The sequence below is a fragment of the Macrotis lagotis genome, chromosome 3 (assembly GCF_037893015.1).
Source record: "Macrotis lagotis isolate mMagLag1 chromosome 3, bilby.v1.9.chrom.fasta, whole genome shotgun sequence".
Taxonomy (NCBI): Eukaryota; Metazoa; Chordata; class Mammalia; order Peramelemorphia; family Peramelidae; genus Macrotis; species Macrotis lagotis.
This window is the reverse complement of record NC_133660.1, coordinates 161,706,863-161,713,446: the sequence shown is the minus strand read 5'-3', so window position 1 is coordinate 161,713,446 and position 6,584 is coordinate 161,706,863. Positions and strand designations below refer to the sequence as shown.

The following is a 6,584-nucleotide window of genomic DNA, read 5'->3' as shown; positions in this document are numbered from 1 at the left end:
TTTGCAGGGTAGTGGGGATCAGGTGACTTGCATGTCACATGGCTGGGTGATTGTTGTGTCTATGGGGCTGGATGTGGGCTCGGGTGCTCATGGCTCCAGGGCTGGTGCTTCATCCATTGCACCACCTGGCCATACCTACAATTATTACTATTATTTTTTTAATTTTAATTTTTTTCTCTCCCCTTTACTTTATTGCCCAAGCAAGTCTATATTCATGAGGGGGAAGGGTATTTTGTTTACTCTTAAACAAAAATGTAAAAAAAGAAATGTAAAAAAAAATTTGTACAAAATGAGAATTAAAAAAAGAAAAAAAAGAATGAGGAAGTCGTTTTTTTCTGGAACAAGGGGGAAAAAAAAGGAAGCTCTACAAGGTTTGTTGTCAAATGTGATGACCTCCTGCTGTTATAATAAAAATGTTCAGTGACAGGTTGAAGTCACATTTTTTTAAAATTACACCAGGCATGACTGAATGACATTTATCTAGGGAGTGTATGCAAAGAAGAGCAGTCTTTGAGGTGTTGAAAGTACAGCAACAGATTGGTTTTACCCCTCAGTACTTCAAGTGGCATGGCAGAAGACATTGGCTTGTGTTTTGGTCACTAGCTTCTCTAGTTCTAAATCTTTGAATATGTTCAAATTGTGGTGTTAAAGGTTTGGTTGCACTTTTCATAAAACACAGAGACAGAAGTACCATTCCCCCCCAATTCATGGAATATTGACATTAATGCAAGACAAGTCCTTTTTCTACCTGCCTCTTTCCTTCAATTACACATTTTCTTGACCTGGTATCACTAGGTCCTGAGTGATGTTGATACTTTATGATGTAACTACTCCTGAAGGGGATCCAACTGTGAATTCTGTTGGGATTATGCCCTCTGGTTCTGTTCCCATAGTGATCTGGATATTATTGTGAGGATGGAGGGGGCTAATATGATGTGAAAGTAACTTGTCTTGTGCATTTCCTATAATATCAGCAATGCATTATAATGGGAAAATAAATGAAACTAGAGTTAGAAGACCTAGAGTTCAGTCCCAGTTGTTTACATTTCTACCTGTGTCATACTGGATAGGTAAGGTAAGTCATGGAGACTTCCTGGGCCTCAGTTTCCTCATTTGTAAAGTGAAGAAATTTGCCCAGGTGGCAACCAAGGTGGTTTCTAGATTTCTTATTGTAAAAGTTTTGTGTATTTCAAAATTAAGAATGGGTTCAGAGAGACCCATCATCATGCTTACCACAGAGTAATGAGTTTTACATTCAAAGTGACTCTGGAATATCATTCATTAAACATATAATCATTTGATCTAGTCTGTGCACTTATGCACATTTCAAAAAACTCAGACAAAAGAGAACAGCATTGTATTTATTCAATTCAGTCATTTTTCAGTTGTTTCACCACTTTTCATGACCCCATTTGGGGTTTCTTGGCAACAATACTGAAGTGGTCTGCCAGTCCTTCACCTCATTTACATATGAGGAAACTGAGGCAAATAGCATTAAGTGACTTGCCTAGGGTCATATAGTTAGTGTCTGAGGTCAGATTTGAATTCAGGAATACAATTCTTCCTGATTCCAAGCCCAGTGCTCTGTCCTCTGTACCACCTAGCTGCCAGGCATAGTAGAGGTAATTAATTCATATGGGCAGGTAGATTGGGTTCTCTCAGTTGACTGCTTCCCTCCTCAGTTCTCAAGGGATAACTCTGAAGGGGGGAGAGGGGTATGCATATCATCTACTATGATATCTCATAAGCCCCTACTAATATGCTCCTCCAAATGATTATTTGTTGTTATAATACAACTTAATTAGCTTTTAGAAAAGGGTATTTACTAAGAGAAAACGTCTCCCCAAACTTAGGGCACATTCTCCCATAAATATATAGAAAGTCCTAGAGAAAGTGGCTTAGGTTTTGAAAGCCCATGTAGTAAAGTATTAACTCATGGTGCTTGTTTGCCAGAAGCCCCTTTCTCCCTTCATGGAGCACTCATGATATAACCCTTAGGTTATAAACTACTTTTCCTCATTGTTTCTAGTTTTTTCTCAGCTGCTAATGCAGCCACTGACATCAGCTGTTTTGATAACATTGCTAAGATCTTATGGGAAATCTAAAATCTTATGACCTTTCCAAATTCATAAGGTCATTGAGGGAGGGAGAGAGAGAAAGATGATAAAAGCTCCCCTGTCCCCTTAAGTGAATCCCTCTGAGGGATTTGACTGAAAAGTCTTCCATCCTGAGCTAGGAATATTTCATTACAAACTGACTTGCTATTTTATCCAAATTCCAAAGGGTGTGACTGCATCTCTTCAACCTGTCCATTTCTTCGTAGTAAAATTATGTCCAATAGATTGAAGCACTCTACTCCTGTGCAAATTTGGTTAAGCCATTTGCACTTAGTTTAATGACTGACTTTGATTTATTGATTCAATTGAGTCATCACCTAATTAAAAGTATCTAGGTTTAGAGCATCTTGTTAGTTGCTTTGAGTAAGTGAAGGTATTGATTATTTGATTTAATCACTACCTCTTCATCCACCCTTATAATAAATAGCATGCCCAAACACTTAGAGAAAGGAATGAGCATTATGTGTACATTCATGAAATGCCAGTGACATCAGTCATTTCTTCACAAGGTTTGTATTGAGTAATAGCATGAAATTGAGTAAGTAAAATTACATTTAAATTTTAGTAGGATTTGAATATCAGATTAAGGTGTTTTCATTTTATTATCTAAGGAATAGATAGATATTGATTATTCTGGAACAGGAAATGATATAATAAAATTGCTGTTGGGAATATTAATCTGATCATAGAATGTAGGCAAGAGATTGGATGCAAGAAAAATCAATTAAAAGGCTATTGCTACATTAATACATTGTTGGAGGAGTTATACTATTGTGAATAACCATTTTGGAAAGCAATTTAGAACTGAACAAATAAAGTGACTAAAATGTCCATACCATACCTTTTGAACCAGAGACTCCATTACTAGGCTTATACTCCAAGAAAGTCATTTATAAGAAAAATAAAGTCTCCATATACTTCAAAATATTTATATTAGTACTTTTTTGTGACAGCTAAGAATTGGAAGCTAAGTAGATGCCCATCATTTGGGGAATGACTAATAAAATTGTGGTACATGAATATAATTAAATATATTACCATGCTATAAGAAATGACATACATGATGAATATAGAAGCATGGAAAATATCTATGTGAACTGATGCTGATTGAAGTCAGCAGAGGCACGAAAATCATATATATCACAACTAAAACAATGTGGTTGAAAAGAATACCAATATGATATCAATAGTAAATATCAATAGTAAATGTAACAAAATTGTAAAGTTTAATTGGGATTCAAATAAAGAGATATGAAAAGGAGTCCTAGCTACCCCTGTCATGGAGGCAGGAGGTCCAGAGATGTTACACATTGCACATGTTTTTAGACTTCCCCATTTTATCGATCATTGTGCTGACTTTTTCTCTGCCTCATTAAAAAAAATTTTATCTGTCCTATGGAATGGCTCTTGGAGAGAGGGAGGGCTACATGGCATATACTTTGGTGATGTAGGAAACAGAAAATAATCAATAAAATATTTTTAAAATACACCCCCCCCAAAAAAAAGATGCTAGTGTGATGATCTGGACTTGGGTTGATGAAGGCCTAGGTAAGGGTGGTAGAGGGGGAATTGAAAAGAAGGCAAGAATGCAAGAATCATTTTTAAGAATCAAGAAAATTTGTTGATTAATTGCCTAGGAGAGACATAGATAAGATGCTGAAGTTTTGGACATGGATTATTGTGGTACAGTAGATGGAAAGGAGAAAGCAAGGAAGAAAAGGTTGAGTTTTTCCTTCTTTGGGGGGGGGAATAAGAATTGATGTGTGTTTTTCTACATCCTGAATTTAAGATGGTAACATAAGTTTTAATAAACTAGGTTTAGTGGTATGCTTTAGAAATTTCGAACTTCACCAAGACTTTTGGGATCCCCTGTATAATAAAAAGCCCCAGAGGTGAGTTAAACCTTTAAGAATGGAGTGCAGCTGAGACATGGACCAAAATTTTCATTTCAAATTAAGAGATGTGATTATTAAAAAGCATGATGCAGGATTTGTGTTCTGAGAGAGGGAGAACATCAAAAACAAACAAAAGGATCAGAGTGACTTGTAAAGTCAGGAGGTCAGAAGAGAGGAAATACCTATTAAATAATGCCTTAGGGGCAGCTAGGTGACTCAGTGGATAGAGCAGGCCCTGGAGTCAGGGTTACCTGAGTTCAAATTCAGTCTCAGACACAATAATTACCTAGCTGTGTGGCCTTGGGCAAGCCACTTAACCCCACTGCCTTGCAAAAACTATTAAAAAAAATAATGCCTTACACAGAAGTAAAAACTATCACAATGCTTTCAGGTTTACAAAGTGCATTTTATACATCATTTCATCTGATGTTCATAAGACCTTATAGAGAAAATGCTTTTTTTTTTATTGTGCTCATTTTACAGGTGATGAGGAATGAGTCAGAGAGGTTAAAATACTTTTCCAGAATTACTAAAATGGTAGGTGTTGAAATCTGGCAAAATTTCAATTTAAATCTTCTGGATTCCAATCTCACACACTGCCTGCATTGCACAGGTTCAAGGCTGTATAAAACAGGGAGGAATGAGGTGGGGGAAGCAGGTAGAGAAACTGAGGGATCTCATGTTGGGAAGACAAGTATTCAGTGCTGGGAGCAAGAAAAGAGATGCATCAGCAGTGTCAGATAGATCAACAATGAGGTCAAGGAAAATAAGGGCTGAGGAAAGACCATTGAATTTTGAAAGACCAGTAATTACTGCTAACTTTGGAGAGGGTAGGTTCAGTGGACTGGAAATCAGATTATTTAAGGTTCAAGGAGGGAGCAGATGTTGAGAAGGAAGAGGAAACAGGAACAGATGCTCCAACCACTCATTCCAAAGAAAATAAGGGAAATAGGGTTAAGGGACTACATTTTCACCTTAATATATTATGCTAAAAAAGTATTGCCTTCCAGAACAATTTACTTGGCAGTATATTAGAAAATTATATTTTAAGAGAAATTGTTTTTCCCTGAACATGCAATCTGGGAACAAAGCTCCAGGAAGAATGTACCAAATACTACGAAATTACTTCAGAATTCCCCTACCCTTTTATTGCTCATACTATATAACTTTTAGGTCATTTCTGAATTCACTGTTCTTATAACAGTGTAATTCAAATGATATTTAAAATGCTATTTTAAAATTTAAATTAACAGGTCAAATTTTAATTTACAAAATCAAATTAAAATTTTAATGGCATTTAAAAATGACTGGGAAGAGCAGGAAAAGCAGAATTTTTTTATTCTTCTATAGAACTACTGCTGAGGTTGGGGGTAGGGCTGGAGAATGTGCCACTAGGAAAATCATTGGAAAGACAAGGATAGCCTTGCTGCTCGACAGGGGATGTGTCCTGACCCGATTGCCCACCAACATCCCCCATTCCTCCGCAATCCTGGTAGTTCTATCCATTTGCTGCTAAAAGTAAGCATACCACGCTTGCCTTCCCAACTGAAGTAACCAGGGCAGACCCAATGCCTCCTGTCAGGATTGCTCATCAGAATTGTATTTCCCAGGTAGAAGCTTAACGAGAAATTCAACTGCCATTCCTCTTGTTACAGTCTCTTCTTAAATATAGCATAATATAGGAAAAGTATTATAAAAGTAACTGGATCCACTACAGTGGCCTTCTAGAGGGACTTGAAAGTTCACTTGTTTCTAGTATTCATTGCTTATCCTAGAGGTAGATGGTCCAAATTGAAATCTTTAGAAACTGATTGGTAACTAAGACTAATTCGTTCACTGATCTAATTTTGTAGATTCAAGAGACCCTTTCTTTCAGGCTAATGTCCTCCCCTAGGGACAGTCACATGTTATCAGCTGGCTGCTAGCAATCTCAAACTGAACAGATATAAAAGTACTGCCTCAACTGCCCCTGAGTTCTCTGTTTCTGCTTCAGGGACCGCCATCACTTGTAACCCAGGTTTATAAATTCAGCATCATCTTTGTTTTTTCCCCCTCTTCCTTCCCCAGCATATCCAGTTAGTTGCCAGAGCTTGACAATGTACGTCCTTAAGATTGTCTTTTCTCAGTCACAGCCACTGGCCTGGTTCAAAGCCTCATTGCTTGGGCAGTTTCCCAATTGGTCTCCCTGCTTTCAGTTGCTCCCTTAATTCACATTCCATAAATCTGCCAAAAGAACCTTCTTAAGTTATAGGTCTGACTATGTCCCTCCCTGCTCCAGAATGTTCAGTGGTTTCCCATTAATAAAGTGACAATTTTTAGCCTAACTTTGAGGCTTTCCAACCTACCTTTCTAGCATTGTTTTCACTTTCTGCATTCTAGTCAAAGAGGACTTTCAATTTGGTGCCCCATCTTCTACTTCTTTTCATTTGCATATGCTGTGTCTTTCTTCCCCATCATACCCAAAATGATTTCTAAGGAAATTAGAGATTACTAGCTTCCTTCAGGTGTCACCTGTTCATAAAGGCTTCCTTGATTCCCCTATGATATTTGAGCTTTCCTATCTCAATTTCCC

The 6,584-nt window shown here is 37.3% G+C and overlaps 1 long non-coding RNA gene across 3 annotated transcripts in view; it reads left to right on the top strand.

Moving 5' to 3' along the window:
- Nucleotides 1–271: 271 nt before the first annotated feature.
- Nucleotides 272–6,584, top strand: part of LOC141517913 (uncharacterized) — a 51,376-nt gene continuing 45,063 nt past the window's right edge. For 2 of the 3 annotated variants that reach the window (XR_012477028.1, XR_012477026.1), the window contains exon 1: nucleotides 272–1,075. This is a non-coding gene — a long non-coding RNA (uncharacterized LOC141517913). The remainder of the gene's footprint in view (nucleotides 1,076–6,584) is intronic. The other variant, XR_012477025.1, reaches the window with a different exon arrangement.